The sequence below is a fragment of the Spermophilus citellus genome (genome assembly GCF_964194105.1).
Source record: "Spermophilus citellus genome assembly, chromosome: X".
Lineage (NCBI taxonomy): Eukaryota > Metazoa > Chordata > Mammalia > Rodentia > Sciuridae > Spermophilus > Spermophilus citellus.
Window position 1 is genome coordinate 102,048,549 of NC_138190.1, and position 27,827 is coordinate 102,076,375.

At 38.5% G+C, this 27,827-nt stretch overlaps 1 long non-coding RNA gene across 1 annotated transcript; it reads right to left on the reverse strand.

The window, feature by feature from the left end:
- Nucleotides 1-954: 954 nt before the first annotated feature.
- Nucleotides 955-18,644, reverse strand: LOC308639915. Its single transcript, XR_014020130.1, has 3 exons — nucleotides 18,582-18,644; nucleotides 18,003-18,143; nucleotides 955-1,057 (listed from the first exon to the last, which is right to left on the reverse strand). It is a non-coding gene; the product is annotated as an uncharacterized lncRNA (long non-coding RNA).
- Between the last annotated feature and the right edge of the window lie 9,183 nt (nucleotides 18,645-27,827).

A 27,827-nucleotide genomic window follows, 5' to 3' on the forward strand; every position in this document is an offset into this window, starting at 1 on the left:
TTGTCTGTATGTGGTTTTTAAAATTTTTTATTGTTTTCTATTTTACTTTATTTTTAATTTTTGGTATTTCATTTATTTATTCACTTATTTTTACAGTTAATACGATTGAACCCAGGAATGCACTGAGACAGAAATTTGGGGATAAAAGAAAAGATACTGCATTTCAAAAGAAGTACCCATAAACCATTGAAATGAGGAAAACAACAACAAACAATTGCAACTTCTGAGTGACATGTCCTTGGCCTGTGCCCTTGACTAATGCCCTTGTAACATGTGAGCGATGTACAAGTACAGGGAAAACTGGCACAAAATTATGAAGTTCCACCCTGGCTCCACTGCTAGTCCACACCCTAGGAACTGTCCATATATGAATATTAACACCCTACAACAATGGGTAGTTGTCTCTCCCTCTGGAGACTGGCATGTGCACAAATTCTTTTCAGTCATGAAGGCCAAGAACCCTGCTAGTCCTGACTCAAGATTCCCCTTCCTCTGGGAACTCCTAGGACCTATCTACAAAGACATGTCTTCTGCCATGACACTACTACTTAGCTGTACCCGCAGGGCTCTTTATTTTTATTTTGAGACAAGTATCTCACTAAGGTGCCCATTTAGCCTTCAACTTGATACCCCTGCTTCAGACTCCTAAGCAGCTGTGATTATATGCGTCCACGACCATGCCCATCTTAAGTGTCATTAATTTAGTGCCTACCATGAAATGTTCTGGAACATCTGGAGTGTCCCTGTTAATGAAATTATTGGGCAGTGCCCTGGTTTCTCTCTCCACCTGAGACCTCTGGCTGCTTTCTAACAAGCGACTATAGTTTCTAACTACAGCCCAACTTCAGAGTATTTCTGATGTTTGAGAATGTTGGGAATTGTTATCCTGTTGAACACACAAGTTTGGTGGAAGGGAAGTGACATACCTTTGTGTACCTATGACCTCTTCACTCTTGTTCCAGTAACCTCTCCAGCAGATTCCATAGCAAACTTGGTTCTTCTCCAAGAGCCCCTTGTTCTGGAGTACAGCATTCCCACCCTTCTCTGATGTTATACTCTAGAAGGGAGAGTAAAGGGAAATAAAGCACATGGGACGTAGAGGAACATATGAGGATGGGAAAGCACATGAAACATGGGATCTGGTGGTGACAACCTGCCTGTTCCCACTCATTCAACTGAAGGCTGCACAACCCTCTTCCCAGTTCCATCCCACAACAAGAGAGACAGGCAAAATATATGAACTCTGCTAAAGAAAACATATGAATGTCAAGTATGAAAAAATGCTCAACATCATTAATCATTAGCCAAAATAGGAGAAAAATTACAATGGGATACAAGTACCTTCCCAGGAGGATGGCCAAAATTAAAAAGACTGACCATACCAATCACTGACAAGATTGTGGAGGATACACCTCTCACACATTGCTGCTGGCAGTGCAAAAGGGTATAACCACGGCAGTCAGTTTGGCAGTTTCTTACCATGCTAATCTTATATCACAATATGATCCATTCATGTACTCCTAAACATTTGCCCTAGGGGTAAAAATCATATTTCCATGAAATTACTTATTCAAAAGTGCTGACAGTGGCTTTATTTACAAATGCCCCAAATTGGAAATAACCAAAATATCCAACAACAGGTAAATGTATAAAACAGACTGTAGTATATCCAAATACTGGAATACTATTTGGCAATTAAAAAGAATGAATCATATTGGAAGAATAGCTCAGGGTTGGAGCACTTGCCTAACAAGTATTAGGTCCTGAGTTCAATCCCCAGCACTGTAAAAATAAATAAATAAATAAATAAATAAATAAATAAATAAATAAGAATGAACCATCAATAAACACAAGAAGATGGGTAAATCTAAAAATAAACAGGATGAGTTTAAGAAACCAAATAAAAATCAAAAACACATTCATAATTCCATTTAAATAGATTTCTGGAACATGAAACCTAATCTATAGCAACAGAAGAGCTTGGCTTGCCTGGGGACAGGGCATTAGGTTTAGTATGAAAGCTAGGTACTATAGAACTTAAGATGTTATGTCCTGGGAAATAATAAGAATAATATTTAGGTCTACCTGGTTACTTTAAGGACCATAGCTCGGTATTATTATAATAGAGCAAATATATGGTATTATTTTTGAAAATACTAAGTTCTCATACTTGACATTTTAAATAACACTTGATTATTTCCTGGCTTCTTTTAAAATGTCATTACTGAGTCAGTCTCAGTGTCCATTTGGGAGGCTCAGACAGGTGAATTCCAAGTTCCAGGACAGCCTGAACAACTTAGCCTGGTCCTAAGCAACTTAGTGAAACCCTATCTCAAAATAAAATAAAAATAAATAAACAAAAAGGGTGGGGAATGTGGCTCAGTAGCAAGGCACTCCTGGCTTCAATGTTCAGTACCAACGGACAAAAACGCGGTGACCATGAAAAAAATGCATGGTCATATTACAATCTCAGATTGTAAAGACCACCATCAAACCAACTACATATTCTTCATCAATCTAAGAGACATGGGAATCACTATTAGGAAAGCAGGTGTTATCATTGAAGGTCCCCAAAGTCCTGTGGGTGAGCATTCCCACCCCATTTTACAGAGGACAAGCTGGGCTCACAGAGAGCTGTTCCCTGTCTTATCCTCTGGCCTTTACATGGAAAGTAGGTCCAGGACACCCGGGAACAGGATATCATGCTGCCTTGGGCCCAGGAGAATCCACATCTCTCTCCATCTGGAATCAGCAGAGCACTCCCACATCCCAGGAGGGTTCAACTCCCAAAAATGACAACCACAACCTACCCCAAATCCAACACCTGGAGGCTCAGTTCTGCCCTACAACCAGAACAAGTCAGTTTCCTTTAGAATATCATCAGTCACCATAATGACATCAGGTTTCTATGGCAACTGTGATGCGCAGTTTGGTCCTCTGCACTAGAAATGCCTCTGTGCAAGCCTCCTCTTTGTCCCCTTGTCTTCTATGAAATCAAAACACCTTCGCTCTTTAGGCCACCACCTGAGAAAGTGCACTAATTAGAGGAACTAGGCTCAGACTCAGACAATGGGGACAACTCTGCCCACACCCTCAGATGAGTCCAGACACCTGAAGGTGAGGCTGCCGGCTCTTACCGCAGGTCATGGAAGTCTCTAATAAAAAGCCATCACAATCTCCAGGATGACGTCAGGTTACTATGGCAACCGAGAGTTCAGGCTGATTCAAGGAAATGGAAATGTTTCTTCTCGGCTCTTTGTTTTCCTCCATCTTATGTAAACGACATATTTCACATATGTGCATTTCTAACAATAAAGATAGTGTTTCCTCTTTAGGCCTCATATGTGGAAGCTAGAGCAAAATAATTAAGTTTTCATCCTTTTGCTATTCAAATAGTGCAACACTCTAAAATCTAAAATGCAATATCTAAAATATCTAAATCTATTTGTGTCAGTGCCAGTGCAATATCTAAAATCTATTTGTGTCAGTGCCAGCATATCTTCAGGATATATATTTCTGAGTCATAGTGTAAGGGCATATGTTAAATTGATACGATTTATCAAATTTCTCATCATAATGATTATGTTAGTTTCCTATGGCTCATGTAATAAATTACCATAAGCTTTGGGTCATTATAAACAGAAAGATTTTCTCACAGTTTTGGATGCTACAAGTCCAAAATTAGTTTTCCAGGGCCAAAATCCAAGTGTTGGCAGGGTTGTCCTCCTTCTGGAGATAATTCCTTTGGTCTGTGGATGGCCCTCTTTCCACTCAGATTTAGTCACATTATAAATTTCTAAATATGTCTATGTCTGGGTAGTCTGTTCTGTTTCATTTATCTTTCTCTCAATTCATGTTCCAATAAAGTAAATATAAAAATAATTTTTATGTCATGTACACCTTTTGATTGGTATACTTGAACCTGACCTCCTTCTGGAGATAATAAGCCTCCTTGCCTCTTCAAGCCTTCACCGACTTCTGGCCTTCCTTTACTTGTGGCTGTATCACTCCAGTCTCTGCACCTTAATCCCATTACTATTCCCTCTTTTATCTGTGTCAATCCTTCCTCTGTTTCTCTCTTACAAGGACACTTGCCAGTTACATTTAGGGTCCACCTAGATAATCTCCCAATTTCAAGATCATTATAAATTAGGATTTAAAGGTTCTAAGGATTAAGATCTGATATCATATTGGGGTATGAAAATACAAGTTTCTCCACAGACTCACCAACTGTATATATTGGCAAACATTGGATCTTTGCCAATATAACAGTTGAGAGGCTTAAGCCTCTGGTCCTTTGTTTAAAAACAAGTTATATTTTTTTTCAGTTAACGGTATATATTGTTGTGTATGTGATCCCTTCACCCCCTCCCCTACCCCCTACGGTACTGAGGATTGGAACTGGAAGCATCCTACCACTAAGATGCATTCTCAACCCTTTTTCTAAATTTTTATTTTGAGACAGGGTCTTAATATATTCCCCAGACTGGCTTGGAACTTGCAATTCTCATGCCTCAGCCTCCCAAATTGCTGAGATTAAGAAGTGCCCCACTGTGAATGACTGTTTATATTTCTTACATATCTTGGATAGGGTTGTTGCTTTTTTAATGCCTCTATATTGGTAAGAATTTATACAGAGTATATCATCATTTTGTTGAAGATGTCTTCCTCAGTGTCATTTTAATAGGTGGTCATGTCTTTGCTATGCAGGTTTTGTCATTGCTAATATCTTTTAAAATTTTATTGGTGCAATATAATTGTACATAATGTTGGGACTCATTGTGATATATTGAAACATGCATATAACATAATTTGGTGAAGTTCATTTCCCAGTCATAATTTTTTTATTTAAAAATTTTTTTTTAGTTGTAGATGGACACAATACCTTTGTTTTATTTGCTTTTTATGTGGTACTAGAATCGAACCCAGTGCTTTGCATGTGCTAGGTGAGCACTCTACCATTGAGCCACAACCCCAGCTCTCCCAGTCATAAATTTTTTAATATCTTTATTTATTTATTTTTTATGTGGTGCTGAGGATCGAACCCTGTGCTTCATACCTTCACATGTACGAGGCAGGCGCTTTACCACTGAACTACAGTCCCAGCCCCCAGTTATAATTTTTAAGGCATCAAACATATCAATCTTTGTACTTATTGCTCCTGGATTTGACTCATATTAAGGAACGTTGCCTCCTCTCATCAATTATACAGGAGTTCACCCACATTTTCTCCTAATAATTAAATATATTTTTCAGATTTAATTCAAAACTATTTGGATCTGTAAAATGAAACAAAAAGGTCTTTTTTATTGTTTTAGCTATATGATTTTCTAGCTAACACATTACCACTTCTTTTTTTTTATTGGTTGTTCACAACATTACAAAGCTCTTGACATATCATATTTCATACATTAGATTCAAGTGGGTTATGAACTCCCACTTTTTACCCCAAATGCAGATTGCAGAATCACGTCAGTTACACATCCACAATTTTACATAATGCCCTATTAGTAACTGTTGTATTCTGATACCTTTCCTATCCTCTACTACATTACCACTTCTTAAATCATCCATTATATCTCTAATGATTTTAAATGCTGCCTTGGTCACATTATAAATTTCTAAATATGCCTATATCTGATTAGTCTATTCTGTTTCATTGATCTTTCTCTCAATTCATGCTCCATTAAAGTAAATGTAATTTTTCCATCATGTACACCTTTTGCTTGGGCATAGAAAGAGAATGAACTTTCTGTCTGGAAGCCATAGGGTTCCCCTTTCCACTAGGATTTGAAAAATCTGTTAGATTGGCCACAGTCCCATCCTCTCACTTTTCATGTCTGCATGTTCAAGTTGCAGTTCAGCATTCTGCCATGAGGTGTCACCAACATGTCAACATATAGAATGTCTGAAGATGTTTATGTAATGAGCAAAAAATACAGTACCTTCTTTAAGATGCAGTTTATGAACTTAAGTAGAGAATAATTTTATTTGACAGAAAAATTGGTAGGTGTAAAAGAAAACTGTAAGAATTTAAGCTTTGGAGCATCCATACAGTAAAACAGCAAGGCAGCCTTAGGGCACCTTGGCTGTCAGCAGCAGGCACCAGGCAGTCCAGGGCAGGTAGGAACAGGTAACAGAGGATGGGGCACCACATTGGGGTCTGTGAAGATGTTTCCATAGTGTCTAGGAGAGGGGATGACTGAGAGGAGGTGAGAGAAGGTCAGGGAAGCCTGTATGGGATGTGGTAACAGAGGGTTTTCCCCTCTGCTGTCTGAGGGACCCCTCTACTGTATGGACTCCTCAACTAGGGAATGAAGGAAGGAAGGAACAGATAAATCAATGAACATGATGTAGATTTATGGTCAACAGAAAATGGAACTATTTTAACATATACGTGAATTTTCTGGGCATAACTGCTGTAAGAATAAACAAAGCATCCCAAGACATTTATCATCTCTTGATAAATGCAGGATTTCGCCATTAGGTACTAGTAAGTCAAGGATAACCCCATAGTATACTGATCCATCATGTAGAGAAAGGGTAGTGCTTTTTTTCTAAGGTTAGTTTTTCCAAGTATGTTTGGACATCAAGATAATTAGAGCCAGGTTCTGTGGCATGCACCGTAATCCATTTCTTAAGGAGGCTGAGCAAGAAGATCACCAAATTTGAGGACAACTTGGCAACATAACAAGAGGAGACTCTGTCTCAACATAAAATAAAAATTTTAAAAGGGCTGGGGAAGTAGTTCAGTAGTAAAAGGCTCATGTGCAAGGCCCTAGATTTAATCACCAGTAACACACACACATACACATACACACACACACACACACACACACACAACATCAGCTGGAGAGAATTCTATAGTCACTTTATTAATCTTTTAAAAATATTTTTGTTATAGGACACAATACCTTTATTTTATTTATTTTTATGTAGTGCTGAGGATCAAGCCCAGTGCCTCACATGTGCTAGCACTCTACCACTGAGTTACAACCCCAGTCCTATTAATCTTTTTTTAAAAAACACATACAAACTATGAAATTATCTAATTTGTATAACTTTTACTTATAAGTATTTATAAAAATGGCTCCCAGTCACTGAACTATTACCTCAAACCTAGCATCATTCTATGGGTTCTCATTTATTTTGTCAATTATCAAAGCATTGTTCCATCAGGAACAAGACAATAATGCCTATTTTTGCCACTTCTACTAAACATAGTATTAGAAGTTCATATTCAAAATATAGAAAACAGCAGGGCTCCAAGTTCCGGAGCGGGAATAAGGTGACTTGGGTCTGGGATCCCTTCATTTCCCAACATCCCATGGAGGCTCAGCCCCCACCATGGAGTACCCACACCCTCTGCTAAATCCAAACACGTGGAGGCTGGGCTCTGCTCTCCAACAAGAGCAAGTTGGTCTCCTTGGAATGCTGTCAATGTCACCATAATGAAGTCAGGTTTCTAAGGCAACCACTAGGTCAGCCTGTTACATCAAACTGGAATCGTTTCTTCTTGGCTTTTTGTCTTCTTGCTTTTCACTAAGGGGGAAAAATGCCTTCACTCTTCAGGCAACCACCTGAGAAAGCACACTAATAAGAGGGACTAGGCTTGGGCTTAGGCAATTTTGAGAACTTTGCCCAATTTGGTGATACAAATCATGTCTCTATTGTCAGGAATTGTGTTTGCTTTAAAAGTGACACTAGGTGAGTGGTACCAGCATACAAGATAACTGGGAATAGCTCTAGGGCTCTTGGAGATGAGCTAGCCCTCTGTAGGTGAGCATGTAAAATATACCATTCTAAGCAGTTAGCCATCTGGTAGAAAGTAAGAGAAGTCCATAATTACTCAACTATGATCTAGGAACACCTAAAAAAGGTCATTTGGGGAATCTCAAGATATTTCAGGGAGGCAGGACTAGAATGATATAGTTCTTTAGTATGCAGAAACCTAGTCAAGTTACCCATACATAGGTTGATCCTGAGGAATTCTTAATCTCTATCCCTGATAGTCTTCAATGTGAAAAACCACCCAAAAAAAAAAAACACACATTTGATGCTTCAAACCTGAGATATGTGACCAAAGACTAAGATCATCATATGAACTTTATTCCTATAAAGGTGACATTGGAGAATGTGACTTAGTTTACTTGCACCTGAGCTTCCTACCAATGATCCCCAGAACTGGGTAGATTTATCCAACCAGCAGTGCTATATTGGGGCACTAACAAAGGCCAAGGACTGCAATGCATATTTATCAGTTGTCTATGGAAGGAGTCCTGTCTGTGTGTGCCTAACAAAAGTAACTTGCCAAGGGCTACCCCTGAAGCAGGAGAGTATTTCAGGACAACACTTCTTAAGGTGAATAAATGTCCCTTGTTATTATTGCACATTTATCATACACCCAGAAGATTCAGGACTGTTACGATGCCTATTATCCCCAATCTGTTCTATAGATTCAATGTAAACTCAATAAAAACTCTATCCCTGAATTTGAAACAAATTGATAGACTAATTCTAAAATTCATGTGGAAATTCAAAGGTCATTTGAAAAAAAAAGAGGACAAATGCTCCTGATTTCAAGACTTACTATAAACCAATAGCAATCAAGACAGTATGCTCTTGGCATCAATACAGAAGAGTAGATCAAAGGAAAAGAAAAAGGAATTCAGAAGCCCATCCTCATGTACGTATAAGGACAACTATTTGACAAAGATACAAAGGCACCTCAGTTGATAAAGGATGCTCTTTTCAAAAATAATACTGGAGGGGTGGGGTTGTGGCTCAGCAGTAGAGCGCTCACCTAGCATGTGTAAGGCCCTATGTTTGATCCTCAGCACCACATTAAAATAAATAAATAAAATAAAGGTATTGTTTCCAACTGCAACTAAAATTTTTTTAAAATAATGCTAGAAATTTTGGATATTTGCCTGACAAAAGTTAACTCTAATCCATATATTGCACCACATATAAAGGTAACTCTGGATTACAGATGTAAATATAAAACTAAAACTTTTAGCAGAAGACTCAGGAGAAAATCCTTTTGCTCTTTGTCTAAGATATCATAAATGAGATATCAGAAACACAATCCATAAGTGAACAAATTGATAAACTAAACTTTCTCAAATTAAAAAAATGTTTGCTCTTCCGAAGACACTGTTGAAAAAATGAAAAGAGAAACAACTGACCTGCAGAAAATGTTTTCAACTTGTATATCTTATAAAGATATTTCTAGACCATAGAAAATCTTTCTAAAGTAAATGAAATAGACACTGTAATAAATATATGGGCAAATATTTGAAATGACATTTTCAAAAGAAGATATACATGTGTCAATTAAGCATATAAACAGTAACAATCATTAGTAACTAATGAAATGTTAATGTAAACTACAATGAGATAACACTATTCTTATAAAGCTAACCTCATGACCCCATCTAAACCTAATTACCTCTTAAAGGTCACACATCCAAATAATATCACACTGGGCAGTAGAGCTTCAACATATCAATTCAGGGATAGGGATAAATTCATTCAGTCTGTGTAGTATCCTATTTTGGGGAAAGTTTAATAACTCTAAATTGGCATATTAATTTGCAAAATATTTATTAAAATCTTAAATTTGTAGATGAATCTATTAAAAATTTTTCCTTTAGTGTATATAAAATGGATATTTAGATGTTTCACAAAAGAACTGTTTCCCATACACAAGTTTTCCTCTAGTAGATAGTATGTATTGAATACTCTGGAAAGTAATTCCCAAATCTCCATAAATAATGTTGCTGTTTCATATATTCATGTCTATGATAATTTTGAAAGCTAAAACAAATATGTAAGCTCAATAAAAAAGCCAGATCAAAAAGTGCATGCCATCTGATTCCATTTAAATAAATGTATAAGAAATCAAAACTAAACTATTAACAAAAGATAAGTAGTTTCCTGGAGACAGAGTACAGCAAGGAGAGAAGGTTCAGGAAATGTGATGTTGGATGAATATAATCAAAGTAGTACTTAAAAGCATCTGATCATTTGAAAGATGTAACTGGGTATCCCTATTTGCCTATAATAGGGCAAATACACAAGTAATTGTTATTTTACAACTTTTCAATTCTTATAAAAGTGACATTTTATGCTAACTCTTGGAACATTTCTGGCTTAAAAATAACCATTAGACAATAAATAAAACCATAGTTACTCCAGAAGAATTCATATTAAAATTACAAATTGCTAGAAGGGAACAAGTTATAGGATATTTAAATTCAACATATTTCCATACCCATGTGAGAGGTATACATAAAAGCAGAGAGCAAATAAAACAGATGACCTGGATCAGAGGGTATAGTATGATTAGATGGAGCACATGCTTAGAATGCATGAGGCCTGGGTTCAATCCATGGCACCAAAAAATAAATAAAATAGATGGCGTACAAAAAGACAGTGAAATTCTATAATGTATTTATGTATGTATAAACAATAGAACAGATTTGAACACAAATGACCAAATATATTGCTTTGTTTTGTTTTTTTCAAATATATTGATATATATATATATATATCTCCATAAAAATGTAAATGGATATAATAATTAAAAGTAAACGACTTTCAGATTACCTATTGAAGTAAAATTTAAAAGAATTGCTTTTCAAGACATATACCTAAAACAAAGGCATTTAAATGCCACATTAAGCTGAACACAGGGGCCATCATATGTAATTTCAGGGACTTGGAGACTGAGGCATGGGGGTCACAAATTCAAAGCCAACCTTGTCATTTATAAAGGCAATGGCAGAGGAAATTGGCATGAAGGCATTCACCACATTATAGGGCACCAATTAACCATGTATATGTATGTAAACCAATAAATGAATGAGAGATATCCTGGGGTGTGGGGACAAGTGCATGGAGTACTGCATACATGGCATACGTTAAGGGCGTCTGAGTGACAGGCCGACTCTCCTCGTGCTAGGCGTGTGAGCTTATCCCGTAGGCACAGCCCTGGGTGTGAGGCCATGTGTTGCAGTCCCTGTGCTTGCTCCACAGCCCACTCCTCAATTGGTCGCTGCAAGGACAGTTAGCAGGGATTGCGCTGGTGGCTGTCTGTAATCTGCTTATCTACTACTTGAAAATATATACATGGTAACTGTGCAATAAAATCAGACCTGCTTCCTGCTTAGACTCTGGAGGTTTTAATTAGCAACTCCACAGCCACACTCTCCTCTACCCTGTTCTGTGGACCTCCTCGCTCGATGAGAGAGACCCCACTCACTGGGGTAATGGGGTATACATGTTTCCCATAGTCTAGATAGTAAGGATGTAAATATCACCTCCTAGGATACTTGGTTACTTTGGCTCAATGCGCTTATCTTTTCACTTACAAAACAACACACCACAGAGGGTCTAATCCATTATCTCAGAGCCCTGTCTATTCTCCTGGGAGGCCCCCACTCCATTCCAATCAGGCTGGGCTCCCTCCATCCTTTTCCACACACTCCTATAAGACCTGATTATGGCCCGAGACTCAGCTACTCACTGAGGAGTATCTAAGACCACCAGTGAGACATTCCCCTCAGCTTTAACAAGGTTGTGCTGCAGAGGTCACCTTAAGTCACAAGGACCTGGACCTAGACCAGTGATTACTGTGACCTCTCCACTTCCTGAGCTATTTGATGGCGATTCCCTATTCTTTCTATCATGCTAGGTCTGTCTCTATTAAAGGCATAAAGGTCACACTATGGAAAGAAGGTTACTATGGCAACTGAAATATGAATATTGGTTTTCCAAACGAGTAACGCCTCTGTTTATTCCCTTATATTCTTGCTTTTCACTAAGAGAAAAAACTTTCACCCTTCAAACTATCAAACGAGAAATCATACTAATTAGAGGAATGAGGGAACAAGTTATAGGATATTTAAATTCAACTGAACATAATTGACAACTACAGAATACGTCATCCAATGACAGCTGAATACACATTCTCAAGCTCACTTGGAGGAGTCACCAAATAAAGACCACACTCTTTGCCATAAAACACTCCTTAACACATTAGATAGTAGCAATGGTTGTACAACACAGTTTATATCCTAAACCCCACATAATTGCACAATTTAAAATGGTTAAAAGGGTGAATTTTATATTATATAAATTTTATCTCCATAAAAACTTGTGAAAAAGAAGGAAGAGGCAATAGTAGGCAGCCAGGCTGGGAAATCTCTGAGCAGAATTTCCCTCCCTGGGATAAGAATGAAAACAAAGTCAAAGAAGACTGGGTAAATCTTGTAGCATTGTGAAGGGTTTAAGCTGAAAAGAGTTATTTGTGATTAGAAAATTATGGCTATGGGATCAAAAATGTAGGTGTTAATGTTTATTAACAGAAGCATGCCTTCATTTAAATGGCTGATAGCGGCCCTGAGGAGGAATATCTAGACTATCAGTCACCCACGTATATGGAGGAAGGCAGGGTCCATCAACTAGTGGTATCTGAACTTGAGCTGTATCTTGAAGATTAGTTTAGAAGTGTCTTCACAGAGCCAGTGGCAACCCACTAGTGAGTTATAAAATCAATTTATTAGGTCATTTTCATTATTTTAAAGTAAACTAAACATAGGCTAAAGATGAATGGAACAAATATATACTGTAGCACAAGTAGTCAGGAATTGTTCATTGGTTTCAGTTATAAATATGCATATTTGTATTAAATTAAAATATAAAATATATTTTGTGTGAATTCTAGTAAAAATATTTTGAAAAACACCAGTCTATATAAGTAAAATGTTCTCCTGCACTTTACTAACATTATTTTGGTATAAAACAATCTATTAACATCTTCAGTAAATAGGGAAAAAAGATTATACATTTATTAGCTCATGCATATGCAAGATACTACATCTAAAGACATGCTACCTGCCTGTGGGTGATGGCACATGCATTTCATACCAGCAGCTCAGAAGGCTGAGGCAGGAAGACTGCCTAGTTCAAAGGAAGCCTCACTAATTTAACAAAGCCCTATGCAACTTACAATGATCATCTCAAAATAAAAAGCTAAGGGCTGGGTTGTAGCTCAGTGGTAGAATGCTTGCCTAGCACATGTGAGGCACTGGGTTTGATCCTCAGCACCACATAAAAATAAATAATTAATTAAAATAAAAGTGTAAAAATAAAAAGCAAAAAGGGATGGGGATGTAGCTCAGAAGTTAAGTACCCTTGGAGTCAATTCACAGTGCCAAAAAAAAAAAAAAATGATACATTACATGAAATGACTATAAAACAAGTTACTGAAATTTAAAATATTCATTTGATTATTACTTTTCAACAAAATCTGTGTTTGGAGTTAAATATGTATGTATGAAACAAAAAGTCTAGGACCTAACCCATCTCTAAGGTTTGGTTTTTTATCATCCTCAAAGCCGAAAAGCTTGCTTTACAAATGGAAAAAAAATATTAATATTTCTACTGTCCCTTGGCTTAGGTTATAGCTGTTATAACAGAATACCATACATTGGGTGGGCTTAAACAAAAATAAAGTCTTAAACCTGAAAGTGAATATGTAATTTTTTCTTCTTTGGAGTATATTAAATGGATATTTGTTGACTCACAAAAGAATTAGTAAACTTCATATTTCCCAAACATAAGTTTGCTTATAGCAGATAGTATATATTAAGTACTTGAGAGTTTCCTAAGTGTTCAGAAATTAGTCATTTGTTCATATATTTATGTCTAAAATGATAATACAAACAATAAAATTAAATTTAAAAATTATGCTGAATGAAACAAGCAAGACCTTCTCCTATCCATCCCAAGAGACAATCTGTATGATTCCATATATAGAAAACTATAGGAAAAAAACTAATTTATTGACAGTAGATCAGTGGATGCCTGGGAACAGGCATGGTAAGGGAAGGGTGGGTGGGGAACAAAGAACTAAAAATATGATGTCCTGGGAATGTAGTACTAATAATATTTAATAGTATCTGGTTAATATAAAGGACCTTTTGGATTATCACTAAAAGAAAGCAAATATATAGGTTAATTAACATTTTAACATTTTAAATTCTTGTAAGTGACTTATTGATATAGCACTTGGAAAATTCCTGGCTTTAAAAAAAATTCACTCTATAATAAAACTGTGGTTACAAGGGAAGAATCCATGTTAAAATCTCAAATTGCTAAAGAAGACTCTCTAAGCAACTGCCACTTCAACACTGATCTAAAGAGATACTTGGGAGCCACTGCTTATTATACTCCATGCAGAGAAAATATATGTATATTTACTACAAGTTCATGAAAGATCAACCTTCTTTAAGCAGGACAAATCATTGTTTTCAGACTAAGAGAAACTTTCTAGATAGGCCTCAATGGTTACTACAAAGTGCAGAGGTGATAGAAGGAAAATCCACATATTAATAATGAGATAAAAGTAGTCTCTCTACTTTCAGACTAAATTATGATCCTCATGTACACTCTTCCACCATGTACTCTGGTCCTGATCTAAGAATTACTTGAGCCAGGCATTATATTTTACCAGCATGGAAGTGTCAGGGGTTTCCTGAGTACTGCTTCTGCAGCCATCATGACCCACATCCAGAGAAACTGTCTTCTTGAGACACTTGATATGAGCTTAGTTACCAGATGAAGAGCTATCCAGAATTCAGGAATTACTATGCTTTATGGTGTAAATATTTGCCAGGCACCACACTAGCACTGGTCAATGACCAATGGCACTGGTACATTTGGGTAGGGATCATAAAAAACAGAAAATGAATTTTTCACCTAGGCTTTTTTCTTCTTCTTTCTTCATTTATCATCTTATAAAAATAAAATTAAAGGCTGGGGTTGTGGCTCAGTGGTAGAGCACTTGCCTAGCATGTGTTAGGCACTGGGTTCAATTCTCAACACCACATATAAGTAAATGAAGTCCCTTGACAACTAAAAAAATATTTAAAAAAAATAAAATTGAAAAGGAATAAAAAGGGCCTAAATTGATACAGACATTTATTATTTTTTTAAATTTTTTGGTACTGGGTATTGAACTCAGGGGCATTCAATCATTGAGCTGCATCCCCAGGCCTATTTTGTATTTTATTTAGAGAAAGGGTCTCACTGAGTTGCTTAGTGCCTCATTTTTGCTGAGGCTGGCTTTGAACTGACATCTTCCTACCTCAGCCTCCTGAGCCACTGGGATTACAGGCATACACCACCACACATGGCTGATACAGGCATTTATGATCCCACAAAAAGCACAGAGCTATGGGATTCTCCCATGTATCATCATTGAAGAACCCATTAATTCTGTTGCAGAGCATTCTTGCCCCCATTTTACAGAGAAGCTTGGCTGCAGAGGGCAATTCCCTGTCTTATCCACCTGCACCCCTTCACATGGAAAGTAGGTCCAGGACACCCGGAGCAGGACATCACACTGTCTGAGGACAAGAGGGTCCCCCATCTCTCTCCTCTCAAGTCAGCAAAGCTATGAGTCCCAGATTAGGGATGAGACAACTTGCATCTGGGATCCCTTCATCTCCCCACACCCCAGAGAGGCTCAGCCCTCACCACAAGGGCACCCACACCCTCCATTAAGTCCAAACACCCAGAGGTGGTAGGCTGCTTTCCAATTAGAGCAAGTTGGTTGTGTCTCCTTTGGAATGTTGTCGCAGTAGCAACCACAATGCACCAAATGTTCCTATTCTAGGAAAAAGCCTTCTATGCAAACATTCCCTTCTGTCCCCTTGTCTCTCTCTTCAGTCAAAATGCCTTCACCCTTCAGGGAACCCAAAACAATATACTAATGAGAGAATCTAGGCAGGAATACAGGAAATTGTGAGCATTCCTCCCAGGTTGTTGGAGCAAAGTATGTATTGTATTGGCTTTAAAAATGACCTCAAAGAAGTATCATCAGGGGCTGGGGCTGGGGCTCAGCGGAAGAGAGCTGGCCTAGCATGTGCAAGGCATTGGGTTTGATCCTTAGCACTATATTCAAATAAAATAAAGGCATTCTGTCCATGTACAGCTACAATTTTTTTTTTTTTAAAAAAAAAAAGAAGTATCATCAGTACACAGAGACCCAAGGATGGATGTCTCCTAGGGGCTCTTGGAGTTGAGCTAGCTTTCTAAGGGGAACATGAAAAACCCATATACCATGTTATGCAGTTAGTCATTGGAGACAGAAAACTCAGACTTGTATAATGGTACAAAGTCACACTGTAAAATATATTTTGTGAATTCTAACCACCCCTTAAAATCTGAGAAAAGGAGTCTACAGTAGCTAGCAAAAGATTCTCCTGGATGCCATTACCTTGGGATAAAAAAATGATCTATTTGTTAAATTCTTCAGCAAGTAGGATAGAAATTTACATTGTTAGTAAATAAGAATGAAGAAATTATATCTGAAGACTAGTGTATATGGAATACCTCTTTTTAATTACTGAAATAAAAATATTCGTGTGATTACTATTTACCTATTCACTTTCTTTCTCATTATTGACATTAAATATGTAGGTACAAAAAAAATACCTAGGACCCAAGCCATTACTGTGGTTTGGTTTTTATCATTATCAAAGCCCAAAAGCTTGCTTTACAATAGGGAAAAATATTACTATGTTATCATCCCTTGGTTTAGTCAGGGCTGCTATCACAGAATACCATAACTGGTTGTTTTAAAGAACAAACATTTATTTTAATAGTTCTGGAGGCTGGATAGTTGGAGTTCAAGGTGGACACAGTATTTTTATCTAGCAAAGGCCCTCTTCCTAGTCTGCATATACTGTCTTCTTGTGGCATCCTCACATGGCTGAGTGAGTGACAGATATTTCACATCTCTGTTCTTATAAGGCTACCCTCATGACCTCATGTAAACCTAATTATCTCTTAAAAAGTTTATACATACAAATAATATCCAACTCTGCAGTAGGGCTTCAACATATCAATTCAGAGGGTGGAGACAAATTTATTCCCTCCATATAGTATCCTTTTGGGGGGGGGAGTTTAATAACTCCAAATTGTTTTATTCATTTGTAAAATATTTATTATTATCTTAAATTTGAATATAAACCTATTAAGTGCTTTTCCTTCAGTGTATATAAAATGGATATTTAGGTGTTTGACAAAAGAACTGGTAATCCCCTGTTTCCCTGTTTCCCATACACAAGTCTTCCTCTAGTGGATAGTACATACTGAATACTCAAGAAATTCTTTCTCACATATTCAGAAATAATGCTTCTGCTGATTCATATATTCATGGCTAAGATAATTTTAAAAACTAAAACAAATATATAAGCTGAATAAAATAATCCAGATCAAAAAAGTAAAAGCAATCTGATTCCATTCATGTGGAAGTATAAAAATCAAAACTAATCTGTTAACAAAATATTAAGTGGTTACTGGGGATAGAGCATGGTAAGGAGAGAATGTTCTGAAAATGTGATGTTCTGGGAATATAATTATAGTAGTACTTAAGAGCACCTGGTCATTTGAAATGTTACTGGGTTTCACTATGACAGGACAAATACACAGTAATTATTATTTAAATGTTTTTAAAATTCTTAAAAGTGACATTTTAAGCTAATACTTAGAATATTTCTGACTTAAAAATAATCATTAGACAATAGTTAAAACTGTAGCTACTTGGGAAGCATTCATGTTACAATCTCAAATTGCTAGAAAGAGCTTCCTTGTAATCAATTACATATTTCCACACCCATATGAGAGATATATGAGATTTGTTGATTATAATAGCCAGAAAATATATTCATATGTGTGTTAAACAGCGTGTACCTTAGGGAACTATTCATTACTTTCTGACAGAGAAAAGTATCACTAAGATGGGCCTCAGGGACTACTACAAAGTATGGTACCTGCTGAAGGCAAATTCTACCTGCTAAACCTCTTCAAGGATAAGATCAAAGTAGCTTCTCTACTTTCTGGCCATTCTGTGAACCTCGTGTGTGCTAGTCCACCATATACTACTGTTCAAATCTACAAACTAACTTGAGCTAGGCATTATATCTTACCAGGGATGGAAGTATCTGGGGTCTCCTGAGCACTGCTACCCTTCAGATCTGGAGTAGAAGCTTCAGCAGCCATCATGACCCACAACCTCAGAAACTATCTTCTTCAGACACCTGATATGAGCTCAATCACCAGATGGAGAGCTGTCCAGGAAGATACAGAATCCAGAAATTACTATGCTTTATTGGAATAATTATATCCGTGGAACCATGCTAGGCACTGAAGTGAGCATTAGTGATCCCACAATAACCACAGAGCAATGGGGCTTACATGTGTGTTATCACTAAAGGTCCCAGCAATCCTGTAGCTGAGCATTCTTGCTCCCGATTTACCCAGGGCAAACTGGGCTCAGAGAGCCATTCCCTGTATTATCCTTCTGCACCCCGCCTTTCACGGAAAATAGGTCTAGGGCACAAGTAGCAGGACATCACGCTGCCTGAGGCCAGGAATGTCTCTCATCCCGCTTCCCTCCAGCAGCTGGGCACCAAATCCCAGAGCGCGAACTAGGCAACTGGGGTGTGAGGTACCTTAGTCTTCCCACACCGCCCAGGGAGGGTCAGCCCCCACCGCCAGGAACCTACACCATCTGCTGACCACTCCTGAAGGCGGGCCAGGTATTTTCTCAAGAAAGCAACTCCGTCTCCTTCAGAATGTCGTCACTGTCGCCACAATGACATCACGTTTCTATGGCAACCACAGTGCGCAGAACCTGCGCAGGAGGGTCCTGCGCACCAGAAATCCTTCTGGGCAGGCCTCCTCTTTGTCCCCTCGCCCTTATCTAAAAGCTAAACACCTTCACTCTTCCGGTCGCCTCCTGAGAAACTGTAATAATTAGAGGAACTAGGCTCAGACTCAGTCTCAGGCAATGGGAAAAACTCTGTCCACTCTTTCAGAAGAGTTCAACTCCTTAAGGAGGTACAAGACACCCTGGTCCACTCTAAGTACAAATTTGAAGAAGGAATAAGAAGTGGCCTAAATTCATACAGACATTTAAGATCCCTCAATTATCACACAGGCCGTCATGCTTCCTTTGGCCAAGAGAGTCCCACATCTCTCTCCCTCTCAAGTCAGCGGGGCTCAGAGTCCCAGAGCAGGAACGAGGTGACTTGGGTCTGGGATCCCTTTAACTCCCACACCCCAGGGAGGATCACCCACCACCGCAGGGCACCCACACCCTCCGCTGAGTCCAAACACCTGGAGCCAGGACGCTGCTCTGTTTCCTTGTCTTCCTTCCAGTCAGTCTTCCTTCTGTTCCCTTGTCCTTCCCTTCACAATTTAGGACTCCTGAGAAAACATAATAATGAGAGAATTGTGGAATTGTACTGGCTTTAAAAATTATCTTAGAAGAGTATCATTAGTACACACAAACAGGGATGGATGTCTCCTAGTGCTCTTGCAATTGAGCTAGCCTTCTGAGAGGAACATGTAAAACTCACATACCATCCTATGTAATTTGCCATCTGTGGCAGAAACTCAGAGGCTTTCCATAGTCATGGGTCTAAATGAACTAGGGACACCTAAAATGACATTCAAGTTATATCTGGGATGCAGATCTATAATGATATATGCATTTATCGGGCAGAATCCTAGTCAAATCAACTGTTGAGAGCCACAGCCGAAGGGGCCCCAGCAAGCTTCCAGCTGCCAGCAAACTTCCAGCAGCCAGCAAGCTGTGGCAATCAACCGTACAATAGTTTATTCTGGGGAATTCTTATCCTCCATTCCTGATATTTTCTTCCACATGGAGGAGCATCCATGACTAAAACACATCTAAACTCTGTACACACCCACTCCTGTTGTATGGCAAGAATGATTCACATGATGGCTGAGACTGTAGAGAGAAACAGGGAGCCCACAATCCAGGCCATCCCTTTAAGTCTCTTGATGATAGGGACAGACAGATGTGTGTGCTGGGAACATGAGGTTAAGAGACTAATTCTATAAAATGGGTCTAATGTGCTGACCCCCACATGCTTTATTTTCACAGAAGCAATTTACCTGTAGCCCTGCCTGGCTTAAGTGGACAGGATATGTCACATTCCTTAGCAAACTACTTATTATCTGCAGAAGAAATGCAGGTCTGAAATGATGTCCATGAGAAGAATGCAAGCTAACCAGATTCTGGAACTCAGGGAGATAAGGTGAATCCAGTTGGAACCAGGCAGCATGGGCCAAAATGACCTCTTGTTGTCATGGCAGCAGAGACTTGAAAGTCTGATATTATGATACTGTCAGTCAAAAGTCAAAAGGTGAACCTTGGTGGGACTCTCTGGAAACTTCTTTGTGATCCCTCAATAAAACTGGAGTGCAAGAGAGGCATGATATCCATTTATTAAGAGGACCTGCTCGCTCCCTTATCCCCTTTCCCACCTATTCCAATAAACTGATGCCTGTTAATATGAGGGACATGTCTGAAATATTTCTGGCTTTTATGCAAGTATTGGGTTTGGGGGGGTCTTTGAACTGCCTTGCTTTCCCAGAGACCCCATCCCTGCAACATTTTTAGTAAGCAGCCCCTTTAAGAGCATGTTTCTGTTCTGCTCTTCAGGGGTGGCAGGCCCACAACTCTTCTCTTTCTGTGTCTGCCGACTCCCTAACTATTCCTATGGTGTTGCTTTTAAAGGATCAGGTCTTTAAGGGGCCACTAAATACTCTCCTGTGTCAAGTCTGAGCCTTCCACCAACTGCCATGGTTTAACTGTGTCTTCTCATAGGTGTGAGTCCTTGAGTTCTTAGGAGAGGATTGCTATAAAGGAGCAAGCCCAGCCCATGCAGCTCTCTCTGCTTCCTTGTTCCAGGTGTAATCTTGCTCCTGCACATGCTCCTGCCACTGCCATCTGCCATGGGACCTTCACCAGTTCTAATCTACTACAAGTGTTGTGCATTCAACTTCTAAAACTGTGAGCTAATTCACCTCTTTCTCCTTATTAGTGGCTTGTTTCTGGTGGCTGGGCTCAACTGGGCATTTTCTGCTACATGTGGTGTCTGTCATCTAGTGCTGCTGGCACCTGGAGGCTCCACTCATCTGTTACATCCAGAGAGCTCCCTGATGTGGATGATGGCTGGTCCTGACATCTGCTTTGAATCCATCTAGGGCTACTGGTTGCATGGAGCACATTGGTTAGACAAAGAGCTCTCCCTATGGAGGGTTGCCTGATGAAAAAGAGGAAATACAGTTAAATATGAATTCTGGATAAAGAAGGAATAATTTTAGTGAATGTGGAATGAAATGTGATTTTATCTGAAATTCAAATTCAACTAGGTATCTTTTATTTTTATGTGCTAAATCTGGCAACTATAGTGGATAAAGCCTGTGAATATGCAAGTTTATTAACCTTCTGAGAGCACTCTTGCAATCTGGCAGGACAGGGAAAAACAAGCAGATCGGATTGGCACAAAAATCAAAAGCTGGTAGCACTTTTTCTTGGTGGAATTAAGAGGCAATGGATACACTATTGGTGGCAAATGGGTATATCAGTTCTCTAAGGCCCATATTGTTATGATGTCATTTATTAAATAGCCTTAAATAAAGAAGTATTAGCTTTACCAACAGGGGAGGATTGGTAAGGGCATGCCAATGTGATTGAGACTTGCCACTTTGTCAAGAGGATTTGCATGACGGGACTCAAGGAGCCATATGAGTTTCTAGCTCTAGAGAGAAAATAAGCTAGAGCTTAGGAGCAGATTTTTAACTGAGCCCAGTGCTACACTCTTAGGGTATATGGATGCATTTAATCCTCGTGACAGGTAGCACCCTCTTTAGGGATGTGTGTGAATACAAAGAATATACTCCTAACAACAGGGGTAGATGACAAAGAGGTTGTTCATCTCTGGTAGAGGCCTACTACCCAGATTCAGGGAGAGAACCTGCCAGCCTGGGCACCTTGAGTTGCTGGTTGCAGGTCTGCAGCAAATGTGTCAGGACTCACATTATAGAAGAGGTTAATCTCTGTTACCCCTGTGTTTGCTTTCTCCGCAGCAGAGAACCAAGCATGGTGCCCCTTCCCTTTTCCTCAGTGGAGGTTTATGGCAGGGCTGGAGACAGAAGCTGTCTGAAGGCAATGTTTCTTCCACCCTTGAAAGAAACATGAACTTAAAGGAAATAATGAGCTACTGGTATGTGGTGGAGAGGGGTAGGGCCTCAGAAGACACAGATAAGGGAGAGAAAGGGGAAATTTCTCCCAGACAGGGATGAGTGGGGAGGTCTGAAGGTCTCTTCAGGAGTATGTACCTGAGCACTGCCCCATATCAACACTTGTGGTGACTCTGTGGATGGTCCATCTCAATCATGAGGCAGATTTTCCTGTTTGACTGAAGGGATGGCTGGATGTATTAACTATTTCTCCTTATTTATTGCATACTTGATGATATGGCATCTGAGTCCTTGCTTACAAGAGAAGGAAAGCCCTTCTGAGTTAGCTAATTCCTGGAGCTAGAACATAACTCACCTGGGAGTGTGCCTTTCATATATAAACCAACACAAACAGGCCTTCCCTCAAGCATATATATGGTATTGAGCTTTTAAACTGCAGGCCAATAATTTCCTGTCCTAATCACCCTAGTGACTAAAACAGAAAAATCATGACAGCTCCCCACCCCACAGCCAAAAGAAATTAAATGTAGCCAGCCCTAAACTTGTATACTTTGATTTCAGTCCCTTCCTGATGAACTTAACATAATAATGTCCTTATCTCCTGTTCCCTCTGCCTCCTGACTTAAACTAGTGCTTCCCTATGTGGACTTGTGTGGCTTGAAGATTCTCTCAACTGTGAGAAGCAAACTCTTCTTCACAGCAGAGGTCTTCTGATCTCCTGGGCTTGCCATACCTAAATAATTATTTTTAAAAAAACTACATTATAAAACAACGTCTGAGGTATAGGGGGCTTGAAGACTCTGAGTTAGCTAGGGAAGTGGCCTTCTCTGCCCTTATCAGGATGGAACTGAAAGCAAATGAAAGAGAAAGCAAAAAGGAAAAGAAACAAAGACAGACCTCAATGGACTAGCAATTCTTTATTAAGTAGTGGAGGGGCACATTTTCAAGAGGAAAATGGTGACTGGCTACAACAAGAGTCTGAGTTTTATAGGGTTTATCGGGGCCTCATCATGGGAAGAGTTTGTCAGATATTTTTGGCAGGCTTACTTTTGGCAGACAGGGGAACTTTGTCAGATTAAGGAAGTTGCAAAAGGTCAGAGTCCACAGTTTCCTTTTTCCCCCAAGGGGTTGTAAGTATCCATCTACTTCAGGGGTAAGTGAAGACAGGGGACTCTTCCTGCCACATAAGGAAGGTAAATTCCACAGTTGAGATGGCTTAATCAAAGACCATGGAAATTTAACACCATTAATATATACTATGTAATAAGATTGATCAATTTTTATTAGTGTGCATCAGTACAGGTACTGATGAAATAAAATTTGGGGCATGCTATTAGGAAACACTGGTTTATATGAAAATGTTGAAATTATCTTGCAATTTCACATTTTATCATAGAAATGTGCTACTAAAACACACTACTGATCTCCCTGCAATTCATTTGCTGACTTCTATGAGAGTTTTAGTAGTTTTTTCCTCCTTGCATCCACATCTTTATATAAAGTTTGATAACATAGAGATACAGGTACTTATTCGCTGTAATATAAGGAATATAAATTAATCATATCTTGAATTCTTTATATTAGTACAAAATTTTATATTTGCCTGTGGTTTGAAAGGATGCTTTCAGGAACTATGTATAAAAATGCTTACAAAAGAGCTGGGTACAGTATAACATCCCTGAAATGGGAAAAAAATGGTCATAATAAGAGTAAAGGCAGGGGCTGGGGTTGTGGCTCAGCGGTGGAACACTTGCCTAGCATATGAGAGGCCCTGGATGTGATCCTCAGCACCACATAAAAATAAATAAATAAAGGTATTGTGTCCAACTACAACTAAAAAAATAAATTTAAAAAAGAGTAAAGGCAGGTTACTAAGGTAATAAATGTCCTGGTTCTATTTATTCTTATATAAATCTCTAGCTATTCATGAAAAGATCTCAAAGCATAGAACTTTAAATGATCTTTTTGTTCCTCTCACATAGAGCTTTCTCTTCAGCACTTTCCATCTGAAGGCTGTCTGTATCCTTGCATCCTGGGAATGTCCCCCTTTCCACATAAACTTCCAGAAAGTTCTGTAGGTAGAGTCTTGGGCCACAGCCTCTCCCTCCCTTCTACCTGCTTAAGGGTATTCAAGTTGCAGTTCAGGATTCTGTCACCAGGTGGCACCAATGTTCCTCCATCATCAAACCTCTATACAAAGCTGTGGGTGCAAGGAAAAACAAATACAAAAACTTCAATGAAGACAGAATGTAAATCCAAGGGAGATCAGTAGCAGAAAGGGAACAGGGGGATAGTGGAAGGGAGAGAAAGGGAAAATACTGGAGAATGGTATTGCCCAAATTATACTATTATATGTGTGCCAGTAAGAATACATAACAAATTCTACCATCTGAACAACTATAATCCACCAATTTAAAAAAAAAAAAAAAACTTGGAAAAAAATCACCGTATGAATCTATGTACAGACTGATTCTAATTCTGCCACAGAAACCTAGTAGGTATAAAAGAAGACTGTGAAGGGCTGGGGATGTGGCTCAAGCGGTAGCACGCTAGCCTGGCATGCGTGCCGCCCGGGTTCGATCCTCAACACACATACAAAGATGTTGTATCCGCCGAAAACTATAAATAAATATTAAAAAATTCTCTCTCTCTCTCTCTCTCTTTAAAAAAAAGAAGAAGAAGACTGTGAAGACATGCTTAGGGGCATCTATAACTTGAAACACCAGGAAGCAGTGGTGGGGCTATAATAAAGTGGCAGAAAGGACGAACTACCTGCATCACATCTGGGCAGTTGTGTACATAATGTCCTGGAGTGGGGATGACTATGAGAGCATGAAAGAAGAAGGACTGGGAAGCCTATGTAGGGGTGGGGTAATGGAGAGTGAAGGCCCTGTTCTCTGAGAGGGACCCTCTACAGTGTGAACACCTTAACATACACTGAAAGATCCCTCTTCCAGAGAAATCAGTGAATGACATATAGATTGGGGTCAACAGCAGATGAAACTATTTTAACATACATATGAACTTTTCAAGAAGAACCCATATCATATTAAACAAATTGTTTTAAGACATGTAATTCTTTGCAAAATATACTCCTTTCATTATAAAAGAAAAGGCAAAATGGAGATAGATCCCATTCATGTATATTTTTATGCGAATTATCTGTTGAACTTGCTTGCAAATCTGTGAGTATATTTTACAAACCATGAACACTAACCCAGTATCTGAGGTGTAGTTTACCAGTTTCTCCCAAGTTTTCATATAATGTCTGCTAAGGAAGATATTTTTTATACAATTTCAATAATATTGTGACTTAAAAATGTAACAGACCATACTTTTTAAATATGGTTGAACATCCCAGGAACATGTAATGTCCACCCCCAGGAAGATTAAATCATTCAGAGCCCAGAGGGCATGAAGACCAAATGGGAAGACTTTATGACAATACAGGAGAACCTGCCCAAAGGAAGATCACAAAGGGTTTTCCTAATTTACTTTAACTCTCCTGAAGCCAGTACCCTGATGTGAACAATGATAATAATAACAGGAAACCTCTGTAGCAGTTAAGATTAAAGGAGATGAAATAGAGTATTTGTTTTAAGCAGTTTAGTTTACATACTTTCCTTCTTTATAGCTTACTGGTCCCAAGGGCAACAGCTGAGCTGCTTCCTGATCCCACTCATGCTTCAGGGATCAACCATCGCATGTGGCCCTACACCCAGGTATCTTAGCAAAAAGGGCAGGATTTCTTCTCCTATCTCCTCCTCATTGGTTGCTTAGTAGGGCTCATGAGGCCACGATAGCAGAACAGTGTAATCTGAGCTTGTCTCAAGCCCTGGAAAATACATATCTGAACTTATAACACATACTATTCCACTGGAGTTGTTTCAGGAGTTCTATGGGCAACAAGAAATGAATATGTGGTCAATTTCAAAGGGCTAAATTATATTTGGAAATTTAGAATATGATCCAAATAGCATTTCAAATCAGTGGCAGTGTGTGCTATGGTGATACCTAGATAGCTATATGGTTAAAAGAAGCAAAAGTAGACCAATTTCTAAGTTTTTTTTTTTAAGAGAGAGAGAATTTTTTTAATGTTTATTTTTAGTTATCGGCGGACACAACATCTTTGTTTGTATGTGGTGCTGAGGATCAAACCCAGGCCGCACGCATGCTAGGCGAGCATGCTACCGCTTGAGCCACATCCCCAGCCCAATTTCTAAGTTTTTAATTAGGATAAATTCCAAATGGTATAGATATAAATATCAAAACTAAAACTCTTACAATTGTTAGAATAATCTGGAAACTAGAAGGGACAAAGAAGAGATTCTCCCCTAAAGCCTCTATAGAGAGCCCAGCCCTGTTGGCATCTATTAGTTGGAGGTGGGGAGAACTTTCCTAACTATGACTTGAAACCCAAGACTGTAAGTAAAAATATTGATACAATTGACTATATAAAATAAAAATAACAATACTGCATAGCAAAAATATGATAGCCACTAGAAAGACAATGGGGGAAAATTGACAGCTAACACCTCCAAAATGTGTTGATTTCCTATCTATATAAAAGCTGATACAGAGACATTAAAAATCCAAAACTACCATCAACAATATTTAAAAGGTATAAATAGCAAGAAATTTAAATTATCTTTAAAATTACAAAAGGAGGCACAAACTAACTTTCTTTTTTTGGGGGGGTGCTGGGGCATCAAACCCAGGGCCTCATGCATGCAAGGCAAACACACTACCTTGGAGCTACATCCCTGGCCCCTCAAACTTTCTTTAAATAAGAAAGATACAACTAAAACTGCAGTAAGATATGATTTCTCAATATTAAATTGACAAAGATTGAAAAGTCTGTCAATACATTCAGTTGGTGAGGATGTGAAATGAAAAAGTACTTTCTACACTGCCTATTGAGATCAAAATGATATGATTACCATAAAAGGATTAATAATGGCTCCCATTGCTATCAATTACAATTTGTTGAACCTGTAAGTCTTACCTTACCTGATAAAAGATCTTCAAAATGTGATTAAGCTAAGCATGATGAAATAGGAAGCTCATATGAGACTGTTGGGTGGGTCTTATAAATAGTCACAAGTGTCCTTAAGAGAGAGGAAAGAGGGAGGCTTGACATTCGTAGAAAAGGAGAAGACAGTATGACTATGCAGGCAGAAATTGGTGAGGGGGCAGCAATAGGCCAAGGAATGCTGGCAGATATGAGAAGCTGGAAAAGGCACAGTGCAGATTCTTCCATGGAGCCTCCAGGAGCATGGCTCTGCTGACACCTTGATTTTGGCCAATAAAACAAATTTCTAACTTCTTCTCTTTTCAGATCTCCGAGAAAATTAATTTATCTTGCTTCAAACAACTAAGTTTGTGGTGATTTGTTACAGTAGACACAGGGAACTAATGTAACTGCCATGAAGGGAAATTTGATAATATCTCCCAAAATTGTATATGCTTTTATTCTTTGACTCACTAAACCAATTTCCAGAAATTAAAAAAAAAGTGCATGTATGTGTACTGTCAATAACAGAAAATTGTGGTATAGATACAAATATGAATATATATATATATATATATATATATATATGTAATATATATTCATTGTGATGTTATTTTTATTGCAAAAGAATAAAAGAAACCTAAGTATCCAAAGATAAGAAGTACAAGAAAAAGGAAACAACACCCCCATCTTGATCCTAAAATGTGCTAGGAAATATATAGGG